General features: G+C 45.7%; 1 long non-coding RNA gene across 1 annotated transcript in view; it reads right to left on the bottom strand.

Annotated features, from left to right (window-relative positions):
* Positions 1-21,140, bottom strand: part of LOC135320649 (uncharacterized) — a 29,599-nt gene extending 8,459 nt beyond the window's left edge. Inside the window, exon 1 of the long non-coding RNA XR_010379904.1 lies at positions 20,896-21,140. This is a non-coding gene — a long non-coding RNA (uncharacterized LOC135320649). The remainder of the gene's footprint in view (positions 1-20,895) is intronic.
* Between the last annotated feature and the right edge of the window lie 1,467 nt (positions 21,141-22,607).

Below are 22,607 nucleotides of genomic sequence, written 5' to 3'. Positions count from 1 at the left end.
TCTAAGCTCATTCTCCCCAATCCTTCTGAAAAAAGTATGAGAACCATTTATTTCCACCAATATGCCAAATGACAAAAGAGTATCAATTTATTTGTGTAAATATATGCCTACACCTTGAACTGGAAGAGAAAGGTATCAGAAGGCTATATGGAACTTATTTCTACTTTCCTGAAATCACACACACACGTTCACAGACACAGACATGTACACACTGAATTACTGGGCACTTCACAAGTGAGGACTTCCAACTTATAGAAGATAACTTTGTAGCTAGTTTAAAATACAAAACTGTCAGCTTTTGAAAGCCTTCATCATCTGCTAAATCATCCAAATATCAACGAGACCCAATTAGCTTTTTCTGTAGAATATAATTTCCCATGATGAAAAACAGACCCTAATTAGTGGATCCAAGACTCGTGTTTATCACTACCTATGATCGTTTTTAAACACGTAAACAGATTCAGAAATGTATGTCCCAACATTTATTCTTACTGAAATAGCATATGTATTCAATTGTCTATACAGAAAATAGGTCCCATGATGGTGTTTAAGAGCTATTTTGTGTATTGAAATATTTAAAGTGCAGACAAGGAGAGTCTGTATTACTCAGTTGTAGAACACCTGCTTAGCATGCACAAAGTCCTGGCTTCAATCCCGATTACCTTCATAAAAATAAATAGAAATAAGTGCTTATTTAAAAATAAGAATAAAGTTATAAAAAGCATAAATGCAGACTAAAACCCACTGCAATCTAGGAGCCACAATTTTAATAAAAAAACAAGAGTTTCTATCAAATATTGACTATATGCCAATCACAGAGACAACCACAAATCACACCTGACAACCATTACGTGTGATTCTCAGCAACCCTACTAAGTAGACAAGGAAGAGCAAACCGGCACTGCGGATGAGGAGATGGAGCTCGGAGGAGCCGGGGATGCTGACCGTCCAGCTCCCCGTGACACTACGTCAGAGAAGGATGAGTGCTGACAGAGCTGCTATGAGGGGACACCCAGCTGCATGGAAACTTGGGGCAATGGGGAGTCCCAGAAAACACTCAAAACTGTTCAGTGAAGAACCAGCTCAAATATATTACATTGTGCCACATCCTTTAAACAGGGAACATGACTGAGACCTTTATGATGCCTCCGTGTCCTTTCAGCCATTATCAATTACTTGCCCTCTCAGCATGCCCAGTCATGAACTGGACCCCATATGAAGTGCTCTCAGTTGGCAGAGCATTTAAAGCTGTTTTATGAAGTTTGTAAGACTCTGTCTATGCCTCACACAGGCGGTCATCCATCACTTCTCACTGGTGTGGACGTACCACCTGAAATCACACCTTTCTGCTCTTTAAAATCCCTTCATATAATCCAGACTTTTCAACAGCAAAGCAGCAGCTCAACCACAGACAGTGGATACCTTTTCACCAAATACACTCGAACACCCCATCGGACTACCTGGAAGCCCTTTTCTTCTATTAAACCCACTTCCAAGTACTTCATCATTTTCTGATTGGTGGACTTGGCCACTGACTGGCCTACTCAGAGAGCTCCCAGCCTCACATCCGGGGGTGGGAGAGGACCCTGCTGTTGGGGGAAATCAGTGCGGAAGGCGGAAATCTTCCATGCAGGTCCGCAAGGGTAGAAGTGCCACAACGTGCTCAGAAAATATACCGTCAGCACCCCTGGGCTCCCATGGACTGGTTTCACATTAACCAAACTCATGAGAGACTGATGCAAGAAAACCAGAAATTTAATTTATTAATGTAACAGGAGATGTGAAACTACAAACCAGACTGAAATATCAGAGTTCAACCATGAGTACAGATTCTCCTCAACGGCCCAATCACGGGCAGGCAGTCACATGGCAACCATGGACAGAAGCAGAGCAGGAAGGGTTTCTAGATTAACTCAATGGACTAAATTTCTGTTATACGAACAGATCTGCTGCCCAGAAGACATTTAACGCCAATCACGGTGCACTGTCCGTGGACAGTGGCTGAGACACGACTGTGAGCACCTGTGTAACTCTCCCTTCCCTGTCCTTTCTGGGCTAAGTGATGCACAGAGGTACAGAGATCCAGGGATGCAGATACCTCTAAACACCCAAAGCCCATCGTTGGGAGCCTGGAAACCAGACCGCCAGGGTTTAAATACCAGCTCTGTCACTTACTAGCTCTGTGAACTTGGCCAACTTACTTACTGTCTCCATGCCTCAATTTTCACATTGTAAACCTGGGATAACTATCAAACCTTCCTTACTCACTTGTGAAGATTGAAGGATTCATTTCTGTAAAACGCTCAGAAAAGAATGTAGCACATTTTTGGTGCTCAACATATGTGAATTTAATAAGAAAGTGATTTACAAGTCTCTCTTCTAATCATCTTCTGTGTTTCATGGCTAGTCTGAGTCCCAAAGGAAATCCTTATTTCCCCTCTTATAAACTCTTGGGGAGCACCCTTCTGTTGCATCCCACCACCTGTTTAAACTGAGGGAAAGGATGCCTCCTCCACACTCTGGTCCATGGAGAGTGCTTCTCCCTTCACACCCCTGACCCCTGGACAACGGCTAGCCCTCCTCACACTAACAGATTGAGGTGTGAGTCTGGAGAGACAAGCAGGGCATATGAAACCTTTCCTTTCCCTCCAGTGTTGGCCACCCTTGGGAAGCACCCGGGATGCTCAGCTCCATGGCAGGGCAGCCCTGTGCATGATGGGGCAGATCCTCATAAGGGAAGGCTCGCTGTGGCACAGAGCTAACTGGGACTGCGTGAGTCTCTAGTTCTGGGGCACAGTATCATGATACGCATTTTCCCACAGCCCTGAAGTTCATGGAGAACGTGGCTTCATCTGTAATACAGGAGACATTTATCGCCTGCCTGTTCTTCTGTGTCATCTCTCAGTTGGCTGCTGGAGAAAACATGTGTATAAGTATTGGGTCCACTTAAGCCCCAATATATATGAAGTAACAAAAAATTCTGTGGCTTAACATTGGTTCAGGGTGACTGTGTAATGGTCCTGACTCTGCTGATGCTAAATTATGGGTATAGGAACAATGGAACCTCCTCAAATATCTTTCATCATAAAACCATCTTTTCTTATTTTCCTGTTTCTTAGTAATTGCCAAAGACTGTAAAATGATGGCTTCATACAAAACAGGAGCTAAAGTTTATGAGCCCTTTGACATTCCCACTGTGCTAAACACTTTACATAATTTCTAATTCTCACAATTCTGCAAAGCAGATACGAGTGTCCCCATCTCACAGACGAGGGAAAATCTCAGAGCAAACTGACTCAGGCTCACGTGGCTCAGTGGCAGCACATGCACAGAAACCCAAGTCAAAAAACTACACCCCTTCTTATATGTACAAAATCACCTCCCACCAAATGACACACAGCGGCTGGGTCAATACTCAGGGAACTCAGTACACTTTTCAGCTTTAAGGTGCTCCAGAGGCCGCTTCTAGCTGCTTTATAAAATCCCGCCTCACTGGTTGCTAACACTGGAAGTAAAGACCGATTTTGCCATTGTTTGCACAGCAAGTCTGAAATATTCACAGCGAGATGACAGAAAAAAACTAAGACATAACCAGAATAATTTTTCCAGGTAGACAGACATAATGGACATTGTGCTATTCTGAAGCACTAAGCAAAGGAATCAAAACAAAATAACATTTGTTAAGCCTTCTTTACAAACAGGAAAATTAAGACTGTTAGAAGGTGCAACAGCACCACCTATGGCTAAAAACACCTTCCAGGTTGCTGGGAAATATGCAACACAAAAATTGCCTGTTTGATCATAAACAAGAATCAGATAAAAGCTTATGTAGCACATACTGCACTTTGCTTCGGGGAAGGGAGGGATATTCAGCATTTAATCTGACATTGCTAATACTCCTGAATATAAACAAAAGACATAGGCTCATGGAAACTCATCTTAGAAGAGGAAAGACTCCAGTCCAGCCACTTCATTTTACAGGAGGGGAAACTGAGATCTGGGATCTGTCCTCCTGGCAATCAGCAGCAAAGCTCTCCTAGGCCTCATGTCTTGCACTGTAGCAAAAACCAACAGATCTGTACTAGGCCTATATTCATAAAAGTCACGTCTGTATTTTTCCATCAGTAATTAATCTAGGTATCTTGCAAAATACTTCTCAAAGAGCCAGGAAATCATACAAGTGTATTGAAATTCAAAAACATTTATTTGCACATTAAAACCGCATGAGGTTTATTCTATTAAAAAAAGTGACATGTCAAATCAATGTTTTGATATTTTAAAACCTATTAAGAGTGCAGAAAAATAAATCAAAATTTTCTTTAATCACAAAAGAGAGAAGCTTATTCCCTGAAAATGATCAATGTGGATTTTTCTAAACTTAATGGTTCTGGTCAGATTCCTACGAATTTAAATGTCTGAGTGGATGGTTACACGGCAACATGAATTCTGAGTTGTAACAACACACATTCTGTGTAAATAATCTTCAAGGCCGTCTGCTTAAGGTGATTTAACTAGTCCCTGTGTCACTAGAATGATAAAGAATTCATTAAAACTTCATACTGCACACACACACACAAAACCCTGAATCCTTGTTACTTTAAGCCATATTCATATATTCATAAATATGCATATTGAACATGCATCAGAAACAAGCCACCCTATTTAGTATTCAGAGTTGATCCTTCTAAACTATCTGTCCTTGTGACAGCATATTTTTACTAAGCAGCTCTTGGGTGCTTCGTATACAAGGCATCTACATCTCACAGTCAAACAAGGTAAACGGCATCACTCAAATTTCACAAATGAGGAAATGTACTTAAGCCATGAAAACAACTTACATATTCATCATCAGGAAAGAAAAGAGTAAAGATTTTACTTACAATATTCACTGACAAACCTTTCCTCCATACTAAGACTTCATAGAACAAATTCAGTCTTTGTAAATTTTTCTGTCAATAAGCACCACTAGAGAAAAACAAGCAACATCATTAGCAATGGTTGGACTTTCAAAGCCCACTCCTATTTTGCACTATAATCATTTTTAATGATTTGTTTTTAGTGTTTACAGAGCACTAAAATAAAAAAATATAAACTTTTTAACTCATTGCCTGAGAAAGCAACATTTGTGAAAATGTACAATTTTAATTTATGCCACTCTGTCTCACATTCTCACTGGTGTCTCTCCTTTGAAGGCTTCATCAAGCTGAGATCGCTAAAATCAGTCATTTATGGACTCACAGGAGTTCGGGAAACCACTCAACGTGGGGCTGATCAGAGGAGCAGTTGAGAAAGCATCCTGTGCAGCCTGGGTTCCAGCCCTGAGCCTGCCAGTGACAGCTGCGTGAGATTTGGGACAAGCTGCCCCATCTCTCAATCCCTCAGCTGCAGAAACGGAAACATTGATACCTACCCTTAAACACCTGCTATGAAGTAAAACATGAGGAAAGCATTTTAGCCTTAGGTAAGTGTCCACTCAGAGAAAGCTTGGTCAATATGATGATGAGGATTACTTTTAAAAAGTTAAGGCAGACCAAAAATTAGAAATCACCATAAAGGAGAAACATTTTATGTCAATGAGCATTTCCTTTTGAATGGATTGCAGAATGTTCTATTGACTTTTTTAATAAATCAAATTTTGTCCACTAATTATAGATTTACAGGTTCATGGACAAGTCTTCAGAAAAAGAATTAGAGGCCACTAACCTCTGCATACTAAGAAAGTAAAGTTTAAAAAAAATCAGGGGGGAGATTATACCTCACTTGAGAGAGTATGTGCTCAACATGCATGAGGCCCTCAGTTTAGACACCAGTAACTCCATTTAAAAACTTTTTTTTTAAGAAATGGTGAATTAAATCAAAAAGGTGGAGGAATACAGAATTTTTTTAGAGACTCAACTCAGATTTAAGATGGGGAAAAAAATATCCATTTCTCACAGGAAATCTTGAGAACTATGTAAACCGGATCTGAGTTGTCTAATCTTTTAACATTATTCATGAATTCATATTACCAAGTCTTAAAACTGCCCGATAACCCACAGGGGTGATCCTGATCATAACAGCTGCCAACACGGATCGAGCTCCGGCTAGGAATGCTCTGTTCTGCCTTCTCTGCCCCTGAGGCCTCACCAGGCTGAGAGCACTAAATTTTGTCATTAATGAGCATCTTGTGTAAGTCCTCCATTTGTGCTTCTCACTCCCCCCTCACCAGCCCCTCTGAGGGAAGGACTGTTATCATCTTCCCCACCCGCAGATAAGGCCACTGAGGCACAGAGACTAAACCTGCTCCAGGTCACATCAGCATTAAAGGACGTCTATAATACTGCTGTTTTACTATTGACAAAGGAATCTGACATATCAATTCAAGGGAGACTGTTAAATAATCAAGTCTGTCAGGTCTTCACCTCAAAGAGCAAATACTATAAATTCCTGATGTAGGATGAGGCTGCCGCCACAAACTGACTCAGCTTGAAATTAATATCCAAGATGAAGCAGCAGATACATGTAAATATTCATGATTGTCAACTCCGGTCACGGATCTGGGCCCTTCACTGCCTGAACGGGGGTGAAATCCCCACCCGTGTCAGGGAGGGAAGCGCGGCTCTTCCGGGACTCACCCAGGATTCACGGGCTGTTTCCCCCCACAGTCTGTCCTCAACAATTAAAAAGTTCTCAAGATTTTTACACCATGCAAAACTAAAAGACATTTCTGCAGATGGAGCACTTTCTCAGGCTTAAACCTTTTTTGCCTACACTCAGCAAGTGGGAAAATAACACATGACTCTGCAAAGTCTCTGAGCCTCAACACTCACAGGAGTTGAATGGCTTCAGCACAAGATGACTCTTCACACTGCAAGATGAGAACAAAATAAAGCCGCCCCCAACCACAGGCACTCCCAGAGACAGAGCTCAGCAGTCTTCTGCACACTCACGGTTGTGCAGCCCTCACCACCATCTATTTCCAGAACACTTCATCACCCCAGAAGAACACCCCTGTCATTAGCAGTCACTTCCCAACCCCCCTCCACCCAGCCCCTTGCAACCATCACATGCTCCCTGCCTCTGCATCCCTTTTCTGGGCATTTCAGATCACTGAAATCAACAATATGTGGCCGTTTGTATCTGGTTCCTTTCACTTAACATGCTGTTATCAAGGCTTGTCCATGTTGAAGTGGTATCAGCATCACTTATTTTTTTTTGAAAATGTTAAAGTTTATTAGAAGGTGATATATACTATCAAAAATAGTAGAGAGGAGTATAAATGGTGGCGTTTCAAAGGGAAAAGGGCGGGTTGAGCAGTCAGGGTGGACTTCCCAGAGCAGGTGGCCTTTTTCATATTCCCCTTTATTTATTTTTTCTTTTTTATTCACTCTTACGTCTAAATAATTTTCCACTACATGGAGATACTACATTCTGTTCATCCATTCAGCAGCAATATATGGACGAGTTCCAGAAGAATGAGTGTAAGAGGTGACTAGGCAGGGATGGCATTTAAGCAAAGGGCAAATGTGCTTTCAAAAAAAAAAGCCAACAAACAGAGGCACAAGGAAATTCAGCACTTTCTGAGAAAGTGCATGCTTGCTTCAGCAAGACTGCCGTGCAGGGCTGGGTGGGGGGAGTGACAGGAGACACAATGAGGGAGTCACCTGAGAATATTCCCCACTGCAAGCAGCTCAGCCAATTCTCCTCCCTCATCCTGTATCTTAGAGCAATTTTTGCAAGTTTTTCTCTTATTTCAAGTAACAGTACTTTAGTTACACATCTGATCATCTGCATCAGATCACCTTACCTCCAAGCCACAGAAAGTCATTCACTGACTGGAGCAGCTCCAAGACATAACGGTGATGGACCAGGGAGTCCTGCAGCATCCCAGCCTGCAGGTACAAACCGCCACATGTTCCATGGTGATGTCCGGAAAGTAAAATGCATGGAAATATCTCACTGCTCTTGCATTATATCTGCCCCCAAATTGCCCCAAAATCATGCTGGCAAGGCACTACTCAGCCCTCTCACTACAAAAAAAAAAAAAAAAAAAAAAGAGAGAGAGAGAGAGAACAGAAAAGAAAAGAATAAAGCTAAGAAGGCAAATTTAGGGTCTTCCATTGAAAACCAGCAAGCATCACTGCCAGTATCTCAGCTGGAATGGTCCTGACTTCAAAAACCACTGCGCAGTTACATTTCAAATGTGATAGACATATATTTATTTCACGTAGATGATATTACAGTAGGATTTTTCTTTTCGAAATTTCCAGTTGCAACATTAACACAAGAAAGTTTATGTTTCAGCTTAAAAAAATCAATTATCTTCCACTTTCTTAATTTTGAACCTATTATTATTTTATAAAGGGAGCTATGCTGCAGATTATAAACCAACTGTTTGGCTTCTGCAAACAAGACCTTTATGACTTCACTATTTCAGAGCAAGCTTTAATGATGCTTTGAGAAGTGGGGCCTGGGGCACTCACTAACAGCTCTTTAAATACTGACAAGGATGTGCTATTAAGTAATGCAAAGGCTCTAACTCTGCATTAACTCAGAAACCAAAGAAACTACACCAAAGCCTTACTTTATCATTTTTAAATTTTCCTATTCTTTTGAATATTAAATTTCTTAAAAGATAAGATTTTTTTGAAAAAGACAGCAGCTGTATTAAATTTCCTCTCACCAAGAAAGCAATCTTTATCAAGAATAAATACCCTTATGGAAATCCAAAAGACGGGACGTTTCTAGCTAAGTGAACATGCAGATCTCAACACAAGCCTAAATCCTATCAGATGTCACTCGAATGAGCTCAACAAAGTCCTGGGCTACCCTGAAACTTAGCTCTTCTGTTCCAAATGTTGGCTGAGCTAAGATCATCACACAAGGCAGGGAAGAAGAGAAGAGTAAAGTCCACCTGGCTGAATCCGTTTTCTTCCAGCCACAAGGCGCCGTTAGGGCACCACCGCTAATAAGACCTCCCCATACGGAAATCCGGCATCCACACTGCCCCTGCCGTCCCCAAGCAGCCCCGACGCCCCCTCCCACTGGTGGCCTCCCAGCCTGTGAATGGTCTTCTAATGACCCTCCCAGTTGGTGGCATCCTCCCCCTCTTCCCCGCTACACATATGCGCGTGTGCACACACACACGGAGCCAGGACAGCCTTCCCAAAGCAAAAATTTGATTCCATCACCCCCACTTCAAACTCTTCAGAGGCTCCCTGGTAGAGTTCTAGCCCCACCCCCGACCCTGCTCGCCCAGCCTCAATTCAGTACCCAGGTCCCCAGTGACCTCAGGCGCCCCCTGACCTGCTGCTACTTCCCACTTGCCTCCAGGCTCATTTTGACTGTTTGTCAAGGAAGCCTTCCTTCCCTCGAACCTCCGCACTATGGGTTAGGTTCCCCTGCTGTGTTCCTAGAACTTTCTACGCTAAGACAACTTCTGACACTGCTAAGCTCTCAAGAAGTACATTTTGCTTACTACTGTGAGTCCACCCTCTCTCCCCTAGACACTCAGAATTGCATGTGTTATGAATAAATGAATGAAGGGGTGGGTCTCAAAGGGACAGGCAGAGCTGCTCTGGCCCATCCCGACCCCTTCTTTCTGTAGAACATCAGAAGCAAAACCAGGAGTACCTCTCCTGAGGGTCACTTTCTGCTGACACCCTTCACTGCCTCTTCTGTGTCAGTTCTAGTAAAAAACCAAGCTCCTCCAAAGCTCTCCATCCCTAGGCCCTCTCCAGTGTCCTCCCAAGCAGGGGCACCCTCCACCCTGGACCACACAGGGCACTCTCCCCGAGTCCCCACCCCACAAGCCTCCAGGCCTCTGCCCGGGCTTCTCCTGCCACCTGAGTCACCCTCTTGATTCCTTCTCCTGGCTGACTCTTACTCTGCCCTCATAACTGAATGTAGAGCACATTTCTTCAAGGAAGCCCTCTCTGATTATGTCCTTTAGCTCTTGGCTGGGCTCCCTCTACAGCAGGACTTCTTGGCGACCAACTGGTGTTTGTCCACCTGCTCCTCGGAGACCATGACCTCTTGGAGGCCACGTGGGAAAAAGAGTGAGACGACAAGAGGGGTGGGAAGAGCAAAAAGCAAAATCACAGCCCAAGTCCCAAATTCAAGGATTCTGTCTCAGAAGAAAAGAATAAAATGTTTAATACGTATGTCATTTGGCTATGATTTTTGTGGCTCATGGAAAGCAAGAGCTTGGTGTTCTAGTCTAAAATCCAAGTTACATGCAAAGAAATGTATATATTCGTATCCAAAGGAAACCAGAGCTGCTCAACAAAAGTTTGCAGTTAAAATCGAAAGGAACTTTGATAAAGGCAATCTCTCTCTCTCTCTCTTTTTTTTTTTTGGTATCATATACTTGTAGAAGTATTTGCATAACTAAGTGATGGCTACAGCCTATGATTCTCACTGGAGTGTTTGGGGCTGAGGAAGCCCAGATTACATGCACTGTGTAAATACAATCACACCAACACACTGACAGGCGCCCTAGTGGCTGAGCTGAAGTTCCAAAGCAGACAACCTTACGTTGCAAGACAGCTCTCATTAGAAAGTAACAAATGCAATGTTCTGTACTCAATTACATACGTTATATGTGCCATTAAGCGATAGTGCATCTTGTCTAATGAAACCCCAAAATAAATTGTTAACGTCGATTTTCTCCATCTGACCCTTATTTGCTAACTTTGTATATCAAACCCTCACTCCATACGGAAAGCTCAGGCCTACGCTGCAGCAGGTTACATCCCGTGGAAGAAAGCCGATCAAGGGAGAACTGGAGAGTTTCCCTTCAGAAGCTGCTAAGTCTGGTTTTGCACCTGTACGTCATTTGCAACCACGTCTTCGAGAAAGGAGTAAAACCTAACATCTGTGGGGCGAAAAGCACTGCGGTGCTTCAGAAAAATCAAAGAACACTGAGCTTTGTGAAACAGTCCTGAGGCACTTAAATCGAACTTTTTCTGAAAGGCTCCAAAACTGACCCAATTCACCATTCCAGTTATAACAGGGAGGTACCGGAATTAGTAGAGAGAACATGCCCTTGAAGACTGACAAGGCCTTGCTTGAATCCTGCTACAGCATTTACTAGCCACTAAACAGACCAATTCCTTTACCCCTCTGAGAAGGCTTCCCAATCTGCAAAAGGGGGCTGCCACCGCCCACCTTGGAGGCATGGATGTGAATGCAACACGCAAGTAGGGCGGCCGACTGGTACCTGACATGGGGCCTGGTTATTTTCCCTCTGCTGCCCTTCTCCCTCTTTAAACTTGCACTGTTCCCCCTGGTAAGGGTCAAGCCCCCAGACCAGACTGCCCGATTCTTCTGTGTATCCTCGGATACATGACTTACCCTTAGGAGGCCAGAAAAAGAACCATCTCCTCCCACGTCACTATCAATGTTCTTATGAGTCTGGGTTTTTTCAACTCTAATTTGCAGGGAGACTATTCCAGAACTGTCCAACCACCATTCTCCACTTTGGCTCCTCTCCCAGCGCCCATCCCATCTCACCTCAAATCTTCTGCCTGCTGGCCTTTTGTTCATGGGAAAGAGAGTCCGCTAGGGTGGGGACTCACTAGGCCTCCGTCCCTCCCTCACAGGTGAGTGTGACTAAATTATCCCCACTCCCCACTCCAACTCCAGCTTCTGAGGAGATTCCCCTCCCTGACACTGCAGCCACTGCATCATCCCAAGATGCACACACGTGGCCACAACCCTCCCTTCACATTTCTTCCTGGGTGGCCCTGCCCACCCCCAAGACCCTTAAGGATAAATGCCATTGCTCTGAAAATCCCAAATGCCGTTGACTGACACACCAAAGCTGCATTGTCTGGGCTTTCCTCCAACCCAGGCACAGCCCTGCCCCGCCACAGCCTCAGTCTGCACTGACTGCAGGTGGATGAGCTCATCTCGAGATGAGCTCATCCACCTGCATGGCTGTGAACACTAGCTAAGAATGACGACTCCCAACGTGTATCTGTGGTCCGGCACCTTCACCTGAGCCCCAGGGCCATAGACCCGAGAGCCTCTTTGAAGTCCTAACTTGGATGACAAATGGAATCTTAAAAATGCCTCATGTCCACCACTTACTCTAGAGTTCGATTCCTGGAAGGTACCTCCCAGGCTCCCAATTTTAGTAACACACCCAGAACCCACCTAGGTGTTTGAGGTCACATTCAAATTCCCTTGTTCCTTCCCCCTGGCCCTGCCCTGGAATCAGTCTTGTCATTTCTGTCGCTAAGCCAGTCTCAAGTCTGGTTCTGCAAGGACCACGGATGGAACCCCACAAGCTCACAGCAAGGTGCACTGAGTCACAGTCCTCCGAAGAGAGCTCCCTGGAGGGGGAGGCATCTCCTGCCGCTGGTCACCTCAGAATGCACTGGATTCTCACAAAGGAGGACCAGGAGAAGGGACTCAAGGTTCTCCCGTGGTCTGAACTTTGATGGGCCCGAGGTTTGGGGGAGTTCCTAGTTAGCAGACACACCTGCCAGTGAGCAGATGAGGATGGGGGAACCCAGGCAAGGCTGTTCTCACTCCGACCCCTGGGCTATCGGGAGCCACGGGAAAGGCCTGTGTCCAGGGCAGAGCCCAGCCTTCACAGATCCCAGACTGCATTTGCCAACCCGGACAGCCTAGACTCCTACTTGCGACTCTTACTTCTGTTCTGTTCCCCCCCCAGAATGTGATGGACTTTTTCAGAATGTCTGGCCTGTCTCAAGCGAGACCAAGTCAGTGAAGGATGAAGTGTCCACATTTGGACCAGAGCATGAAAGGAGAAACAAGGTCTCATGGCCAGCATGACGGTGGTGGCCAAACTCTTCCCCCAGGTGAGATGAACCAGGGTGTGGGTGAGAATGCAAGGTCCCTTCACGGCTCACTGGGGTGTTGGAGACTCAGTACCGCAAATTAATGACACAGCCATCAGTGGTGGACGTCAGCTGCAACAGACACGGGGTCAGCTATTTACTGCCAACATAGGTTAATACTAAAGGCAGGTGCAGGAAGGCCTGCATGGCTGCTGAGGCAAAGCACAGACCCGGCTCTGAATGCCCACTGGCTGGAGAAGAGAGGAAGCTACGGCCCCCTTTAGCGGTCCCTGTGTCCACCAGATCCAAGTGAGCCAGCTACTTAGGAGAAGGCCATGTTGTTCTGATACTCAGAAAAACCAGCCTCATAAAGGGAAAATAAGAGTGGCATGGAGTTTAGACCTGCTCCTGCCCCTCTATGAAGGCAAAGTAAAGTAAATGGCACAGGGAAGGTGAATGCAAAAACAAAAAACAAAAAACAAAAAACCGGTGACTGCTTCCTCCAACAGCATCCCCTGCAGCTGCTCACCCCCGAGCCTGACACTTTCTCACAAGTGACCACCGGCCAGGAAGCTCCGTCATGCACGTCACACAGCGACAGCCAGGAACCGAGTGCCGAGCACGTTTTTGTAAAAGCCAGAGTCAAGCAAGATGCTGCAGATTTTGACTTTCCAAGTTTAAATACTCCATGAAAAAAATCCCTCAGCAGCCGCCTAAATCAATTCACATCTCACTTCTTCAAAACAATCAAACAAAATTATTAAGGGCGCATTTGTCACCAAATATAAGGAGGAGAAAATAGGTTCCTGAAAGCAAGGATTTTAACAGGTATCAAACACCAGTGGGTGATGTGCTAACAAAGCAAAAATTCCAAAAAACTAGAAAATTAAAAAATGACTAGGATAATATATGTATCAAGGCAACTGTTAAGTTTTTGCTTTTTAAAGCGATGGGGACAGCACGGAGGACGATCTGGCTATTTCCAATGCAGGGTGTACACAGCCCACATTTTCAGACGCAAAAACATGCTCACAGGGCTGTACAAGAGAAAGGGAAATAGAAAAAAGAAAAGAGGAACAGTGAAAATTAGAAACACAAGAGAACAAAAATAACTGACAGCAACTACAAGAATTTACGTGAGTGTGATGAGGACAGGGACGAGGGGACGGTGAGACCCACCCTCACCTATTGTTCCAGGGAAGGCAGGGGCCTGAGGTGAGCGGCGCTGATGGGGGACCCCAACGTGGTCAGCGCCCCAAACCTAAACTTCACCTAGATGCGTCTAGGCAGCTTTTGAGCTACCAAATGTGGTCGCATTTCAAGCTGGAAAATTTTACTCACTCCCAACATGAGTAACAGGAGAGAATTAGGCTCTGTTCCTGCACCAAAGCATTGTTTAAAAAATTAATGACTGTGGAATAGTAAAAGCGACAATGGAGTAAAAGTGACTGGAGGAGAACGTGCTTGACCCGAGCTCACTGGCTGCGTTATCTCACTGATGTTCAGATGCTGGCTGAGCCCTTATGGTACCAAAACAGACAGACGCACCAGGAGGGAGGTTTAATGCGCTGCTGTATTTTGATGCCGAGAGCCGTGCCTGGTACACAAGGTTCTGGGTAAACAATGGTGACAGTGTCAACCACTATGGGCTAAGCACACATCCAGCTACTCCGCCAAATCCCAAGGACACACTTCAAAAGGCAAAAACAAGCTGGCATTCTCTGGTGGGTCTGCAGACTCAGAGCCAAGCAGTTGCTGAGCAAAAATGTCACCAGTACCTCCTATGACAAAAGAGGAGGCACTGGCCAGGGGGCTGGGGCAGGGCTCCAGGCTTCCACTGCTCACCCATCAGTCTGTCCAGGGGAAGAAAGTGGTCCCTGCTTACGTTGCACCGATGCACCTACCTTGACTAACGCCTCGGGGTTCAGCAGGTGGTGACATGTGACAGGAATGGAGCCAGCCTGGGAGTGGCACTGTGCTGGCATCTGTGCACTCAGCTTTGCCCTGGCAACTACACCTGCCAGCTCATTTACAAGAAGAAGAAGGGGAGAAGGGCATGTAGATCACAGGGCCCTTCGAGGACAAGTACAGATCATGGCCATGACATGCCTCGCCCCTTCCTTAAGCCATAGAAGCATGTCCGGGAGGAACAGAAAATTCATCCAGACCCCGCCAGGCACCACAAGCAGGTAGGACTCGGGTCCCCTGTGCCTGTCACTCACAGGACTGGTCTGGACTTTCTTTTTATCAATTCCCTGGCATCTTCTCCTCCAACTTACCAACAACCAGAAAGTATAATCTGACTTTAGACTCACAGAGAATCGCAGAGCACCTCCTCCACATCGGGCCCGGCAGCACGTGCCAGGTCCTCCGACCGTCACCTGTGGGACTGCCATGAGCCCTCTCCAGACTCAAGGCCCGAGGCCGTAGGCCAGGGGGAAACAGCTTCCCTCACTCTCCCCAGCAAAGGGGGACCACCTCTCGGCAAAGGCATCTCACTCTTTTCTGCCCAAGGGACATGTCGATAGATACACAGGGAAACAGAGCAGAAGGTGTGGGTGTAGGCAGCCCAGAAGAGCTCGTCTGCACTTCCAAGGCAAAGTGGGTCTGTTGACCTAATCACAGGGATAAAGTGAGGACGAATCTTTCCCTGCTCTGTCCCACACTCCGTGACACGCCTTTCCCTGCGTAAGGAGCTCATTCGGAAGCCCCTGGCGGTGTTTCTGATGTCCTAAATTGGCATAGTGGTTGTCAGGCAGGGAGAGAGGGCCTGAGCCGTGCAGGTGCTGGGCCTGGGAGGCAGGAGACACCGGCTCCACCCCCAGCTCAACCAGCACCTCATTCTGCATCTCAGGATTCAGCATGACATCTATAAGCAAAGGGATGAGACTGTCCCAGGACAGGCTGTCCAACATGAATGTAATGAGAGCCATATAAAGAAAGTTTCCCAGTTGCCACATTTAAAAAGGTAAAAAAAAAAAAAAAAAAACCAAAGAAATAAAAAACTTAGAAAATGATTTTAAGAGCATATCTTACTTATTCTACTGTATGTAAAATACTATCATTTTGACATGTAATCAATATAGAAAGTAACAAGATAGTTAACATTCTTTTTACTAGACAAGTCTCAGCGTCAGATGTGCATTTGACCTACAGCACATCTCAGCTCGGAACAGCCTCCTCCCCAGCTCTCCTAGCATCAGTGGCTGTGGCTACTCTATTGGACAGCAACTCCAGGGGTCACACCAGTGGTCCTGGCTGAAAAGCGGGAGTAAGTGTCCATACTAACCCTAAAAGGATCTCTCTGAAACAAAGGCGGATTCACTTTTAAACGTCTGAAAACCGGCGGGTTGCACCTTCCTCACGCCTTGGCTACAAGACAGCCCTCCTCCTTGCTGATCCCTTTCTGGATGTAGGGAAGCAACCCTTCACATAGCCAGGGTGGCCGGGCATCCAGGTAGACTTTCCTGCTCTCTGTGTCCAGTCCCATGAAGTCCTCCTTCTCAAACAGGATGTAGAGCAGGAGGATCTTGTCCCCAGACTTGTCGGATGCACCGTCCAGCCACTTGGACTTGAGCATGATGAAGAGAGACTCAGTGAAATCCTCGATCCTCTTCTCCACCACCCTGCAGTCCTCGTAAATTGAAGGCCACGTCAGTGTGTGGCTGCTCGGCCACCTCCCAATGCAGCACAAAGACAAAGAGCCGAGAGTCATAGAGCGTGGTGCCATACAGCTCCTCTGCACATGGAGCTTCTCGAAGGCCTTGGCCGAGAGGCAGTCGGTAATGGTGACAAGGCCCACGACCTTGCGGTGGGTCTGGAAGTCACTCCACCCATTCTCGGGCGCATAGTGGTGACTGTAGTGGATACAGAGTGCCCACTGCGAGCCGCACGGGCTGATCTGCCTCACCAAGGAGATTCGCTTATAGATGCAAAAGAAATTCTCCTCTGAGATGATCCCCACGGGTTGGACCACCATGGGGAGAGTCTGGTGGTCCTCAGCACACTGCACGTAGTCAGGGATGCTCATGCTGCAGGCCCTGACGAGAGGGAAGAGGAGACCGAGGTACATACTCTGCTGTGGGCTGTGAGCCTCACTGGGTTGCTGTGACCTGGTGTGTACCAGCCAGAAGGCAAGGGAAGCCAAAGCAAATCTGGGGGTACAATTTGTCCTCAGTGTCTGCACATGTCTACCGTAGCTCGGATCACATTACGCAGTTTTTGGTCTAGGCTTCCGGCCTCTGCAGAAAAGGGTCATTTCTTGTTTTCTGTTTCCAAGCACCTAGCCAGGCCCTGATGCAAAGTCAGTGCTCAAAACTGCTGAATAAAGGAATGAATAAAGCAACTGCTTCCACAACCCTCAGCAGGATATAATGCAAAAACCACAGTAGGATCAAAAGACCTGGATTTCAACTCCAATTTATTTGAACTCCTAAGCTGCAGAATAATTGATAAGAAAACTTGCTTTGGTGAGGAGGGTACAGTTCAGTGGTAGAGCACATGCTTAGCATGTACGAGGTCCTCGGTTGAATCCTCAGTACCTCATTTTAAAAAAGTGAAACAAATAAATAAACCTATTTACACCCCTCAAAAAATATTTTTTGAATTCCAAATATAAAAAAGCACCTTGCAATTGACACAACATTGTAAACTTGAGTATACTTCATTAAAAAAAAAATTCCTTGCCTTACAAGAATATATCTGGATTACAGAAGTTTGCAAATGTAAAATGCCTAGGGTACAACCTGCATAAGAAGAAGGAACTGTACAAATTTACTATCCCTCATTTATGAGCTATATTTCCTTTGGGGGGTTTATAACCTCTCAGAGCTAATTTTCTCAGATTAAAAAAAAAAGGAAACATTACCGGATTCTCCATACTGCTGAAGAATCTGATAAAACTATGAAAGCATCTGACCCACAGAGTTTACTCAATAAATGCTTGTTGAATGAATGAATAAACAAGCAAAGTGAATGCTGCTCCCTGCCACAGACCATCATAATGGTACTTCCTGGAAATGCCAAGCCCACGTTTCACCCGACTCTACACTAACCATGTGTGTGACCTGGGCAGGCCTGTGTGCTTCTCTTAATCCCAGTTTAATCATGAATAGAAATGAGGGCAATAACACAAACCTCAAATTGTTAGTGAGTCAGTAATGAATCGTACCCCAACCTTGCAAGATGGAACCATTAAAGAAAATTGGGCAAAGGGTCCGTAGGCCCTCTTCATATTATCTCTTACAACTACATGGGAATCTACATTACATCTCAAAATAAAAAGTCTAATTTATTAAAGAGGGTATTGAGATTAAATGAGCTCACTGTCTCAAGTAAGGAACACACAGTACAAACAGGACAATGCCCAGCCCATGAGATACACTCAGTAAACATTCCCACTGAACCCACTGGTCCCTCCAACTTCAGAGCACAATGATATGTCCTCATGGCCAGAGGCCACTGCACCTGAAGCTAACAAAGCTAATGGTCCCCACTTTCATGAGCCACTGCCACCAACGTAGGTCTAATTTTGTACTTGTATTATTTTTCTTTTTATTAAATAGAAAACCATAATTGCATAGCCTTCAGGTCACCAAAACCTGACCACAGAGATCATGATGGCAGCCCTCCATGGTGAAACAATAAAATGAAAAGCCATTTCCACAAGATCTCTGTGTAAATCTACTAGGGAACTTCATCCTGGACGGAGAGGAAGAGGACTGGGGAGGAGGGGGCAATCTGGGGCACAGAGGACCATGGGCCACCTGTCCCACGATGGACTTTAGACCCAACCCTCACCCTTAAGGAACTTCAAAATAGACACAGACAGAGTGCTGTGGACAAGATTTTTTTTTTAAAGTAATCCCTGATTCCCTAGCAGGTTTTGTTTCTACCGAGACACAAATGTCTTATGGGTATAATATTTCACAAAAGCCTTAAGATATTATCACCCCAACTTGATGCATTAAGAAACTGAAGGAGAGAGGTTTATCACATTGTGCAAGATTAGAGACAGGCCATGTCAGACACTGTATTTAAAACCAAGCCCCTGTTCCAGTGCTCACACTAGAAAGTGTGACATACTGCTCCTTTCCTGCCCTTTCCCTGCAATAAACCTCTGAAGAGTCTTTTCTGTGCCACCTGGAATCACAATCACTTCAATTTTCCACAGAGAGCTATGTCACTCCTTGGAGGATGTGTCAAAATCTATATGTTGGATGGGAGGAGAGATTTGCATTTTCTGTTTCTCAAAGGAAACATGGCTTTAAAAGAAACTGAAAAGCACTTTTCTAGTCTAAGTCTTCATTGTGCAGAGAAGGAAATGGAGGCTCAGAAGAGATGAGGAAAGGGCCTTATTAACAAAAATTGCCTCAGGGCAGCACCAAGCCAGCCCTGGGCACTGCTGGGGGAGGATCTGGGAGGCCCAGGAGAATGAGTGTTAGAAAACGGAAAGAGAAGAAGCATACAAGGCCCCGTCTCTACACCATCATAACATGAAGTTCCACCAAATTACCCAGTATGTGTGCAGCCAACATTAAGGTGGGCTAAACAGGTTATAGAAACCTTGAAGTCTCAACCATATTGGAAATTCCAACATTTACTATGTTTTCTTCCCAGTTCAAGCATCAGCTCAGTGGGAGCTCTGTACCAGGGTCTACACGAGGCCTGGAGTTCTCCCAAATACAGATCTTTTATAACACGTGTGCAAACCACACACAGGCCCACCAGAAGGAAAATGCCCACAGATAAGGTGGAATTACTGAAACTGAAAGCAGCCAACCAGCATATATTACTAGCAAAAACGGTGCTGCTGGAAATAGACTCATGGACATAGAAAGCAAACTGGTTAGCAGTCAGGAAAGGGAGGATTAACAGATACACATTAACAAATATAAAATAAATGACAGGGACCTACTATATAGCGCAGGGAACTATATTCAATTTCTTGTAATGTGTTCTACTATAAACAATCTAAAACATATGTATATACATATGCATATGTTTATCACTGAATCTCTGCTGTACATCTGAAAATAACATTGTAAATTTACTACATTTTAATAAAAATAATTTTAAAAAATAAGTAAAAATAAAAGCAAAGCCATTAAGAAAAAGTAAAAGAATACTGTACTCCCCTTAGCTGTAGGAGGTGGAGAATTCTGGTTGCAAGCACCAAGTCCACTGGATCACTCCAGCACTGGCTGTCACTCTTTCTGACCATCAGAGAGTCACTTGGCTTTAGTGAGTTTACTTTTCTCTTCTGTGAAAGGCTTCAGTTGCAACTAAAGGTGTATAGATTCTCATCATTCACAAACTCAACAATTAATGAGGACTTCCCATGGGCCAGGCTCTGGAAATATGAAAATATAGGGTCCCAGATATATTCATGGGTAGAAGAAATTTATGCCATAAAGACATTAATTCTTCTTGCTTTGATAGACAGATTCAATACAATTCGGTTTAGATTTCCTACCAGATTTTTCATGGGTAATAAGATAATTTATGGTCAGGAACAGCCAAGAAACTTCTTTAGAACCAGCACTGGGAAGGGGTGGATAGGTCATTCATTTCCACTGGTATTTCTGAAGTGATGAAAACGTTCTGGAATAATAAAGGTTGCACCACTGTGAATATGCTAAAGCTGCTGAATTGTAGCATTTAAGTGGGTGGACTTCATGGTGTGTGAACAATATCACAATAAAGATGTTAAATGAAAAAAATATTTCTTGACAATTATTTTTTCCTCGATACAACTAGTCTGCCCCACAATTTAAGAAAAACAAAAAACCAGAACAAACCAAATTTTGCCAGGAGCTCTTTAGGACTGCAATTTCCCTGAGTCTCCAACGCCTCTGGTGGTGCTGTTCCTTTTAACACACCCTAGCTGGGCTGGGCTAGTTAGGGAATGTAACTATCTTTTTAAGATCGACGGTCACACGTTTCACTCTGGGACAGGGAAGGATGGAGGTTGTCACAGCCTCATGCCTTCAGCTCATTTTCAACTGAACCAAGCCTTGCTTTCAACACTGTAATCCCTCTCACTATAAAAACAGTGACATCATCAAGCACCGCCATCATAACACGTGAACGTGTTAAAGGTACTTACCTGGGGCAGAAACACTGAGGGAGGAGACGGAAGCTCGCTCAGCACTGATGCTCCCTTTTCCCGACTCCACCAGGAGAAGCTGGGCTTTACAGCCGGAGGCTCTCAGCCCGGGGAGCAGCGCAGACGCCACTGAGCTGGACCTCATGGATCGGGAAAGGGAGAGGAGGGCAGCCCCGGGGTCGCGGGGCAGGGAAAGCGGGGTGGGGGACGCGGGCTGCAGCCCCGCTCGGAGGCCAGCCCCAGCCCCAGCCCCAGCCGCCCACCCCATTTGGGTCGGCAGACCCCGCCCGCCCGGGACACAGCCCGCCCAGGGGCGGGGACGGGCCGGCGGCCGAGGAGAGGAAGCCCGGGAGGAGAGGACTCGCGGGCGGGAGAGGGGAAGGGGACGCCAGCCGCAGACTGAGGGGAGCCCGGCTGGGGCGAGAGGCCGCAGGTGCACACATGGCCCTGGACAGCTGTGGCCGGGGCGCCGGGGCAGGAGCCTAAGTCCCACCGGGCGAAAGGCTGAGAAGCCTTTGGGGCTCGGAGCTGGAGCTTCCAAACCGCGGTCCACCTGGCACCGACGGCACTTGTGCAGAAGGGCCAGCTAACCGCTCTGGGTTCTGCGAGAGAAGGTGGGGAAGTGAGGGAGGGAGAAGATGGGAGAAGGAGGGGAGGAGGGGAAAAGTGGAGGGAGAGAGATGGAAAGGAGGAGCAGAGAGAAGGCAGAGATCTGGAGGGGGAGGAGAGTAGCAGAAATGGAGAGAAAAACTTTTAACTCTGGGGGCACCCTGAAGGAGGCAGCAGTCCTGCCTCTGCACCCTTCTCTAACCCTTCAAGGACCGCAGCTCATATTTTACCTCCCTGGTCCAGCCCTCCACCCAAGGCCTCTGCAGGACCCCTACGGGGATCACACCCATTGCCCCCACGCAGAGCTGGGTTTTATTTTGCTCTGGGAACCAAGCACCCGTAGGTGTTGTCGTTCAGAACAACCTTGGGAAGAGTACATACTCCCCTTATTACACGCTGGGAAACAGGAAGGCAAGATCTCTGCCTTAGCTCCACTGTCCCAGGTGTTGTGCTGGCGGGGAGCGGGAGGTACAAGGTCAGATCCCCAGAAGGAGCATACTGCATGATTGTTGGTGCATAGTCCCCATCCTTCCTGGGTAAACCACACCCCACCCTCAGGGAACCATCAAGGGCACACAGTATGTCCCTGGGTGTGGGAGAGCTGCCCTCAATTCCAGTGCCCAGCTTGCTAGGAAGATAGGAGTGTTACTGAGTCCAAATTCATTCTCCTCATTGCATGACCGGCCAGTAAGTTGGGAGACCAGGTGTTGGGGCATGGAATAGCAAGTTTCTGTAGACCTAGATGGCAAACTAATGTCCTGGAAAACCATCTCCCCAAGTCAGAATTCAGGCTCCTTTCCTACGAGCTTGGTTTTTGCAATCTTCTTGATGTAGTAATTCTTTGTTGTTAGAATCCTTTGTTCTTGCAGCTATCTGCCTGGGTCAGATCCCTGTAAACCTCCTACAAAACAAACGTTATTTTCTATTATGTAACTTGTTATCTTTATATGAATGGAAAAGTGTTAAATATCCTTAAAGGTCAGAGCCTTCAAAATAGGCTCTCCTGTATATTTTAGGCTCTAGGCAACATTGTTTTACAAGCAAGATGAACCCTAGGAGACAGAGCACAGGGTTAAAGTCAAAAATACAGATCTAATATGGAG

Source organism: Camelus dromedarius, unplaced genomic scaffold, assembly GCF_036321535.1.
Source record: "Camelus dromedarius isolate mCamDro1 unplaced genomic scaffold, mCamDro1.pat HAP1_SCAFFOLD_37, whole genome shotgun sequence".
In the NCBI taxonomy this organism is placed as follows: domain Eukaryota; kingdom Metazoa; phylum Chordata; class Mammalia; order Artiodactyla; family Camelidae; genus Camelus; species Camelus dromedarius.
Note: the sequence above shows the minus strand (reverse complement) of the source record. Positions and strands in the feature narration are given on the sequence as shown.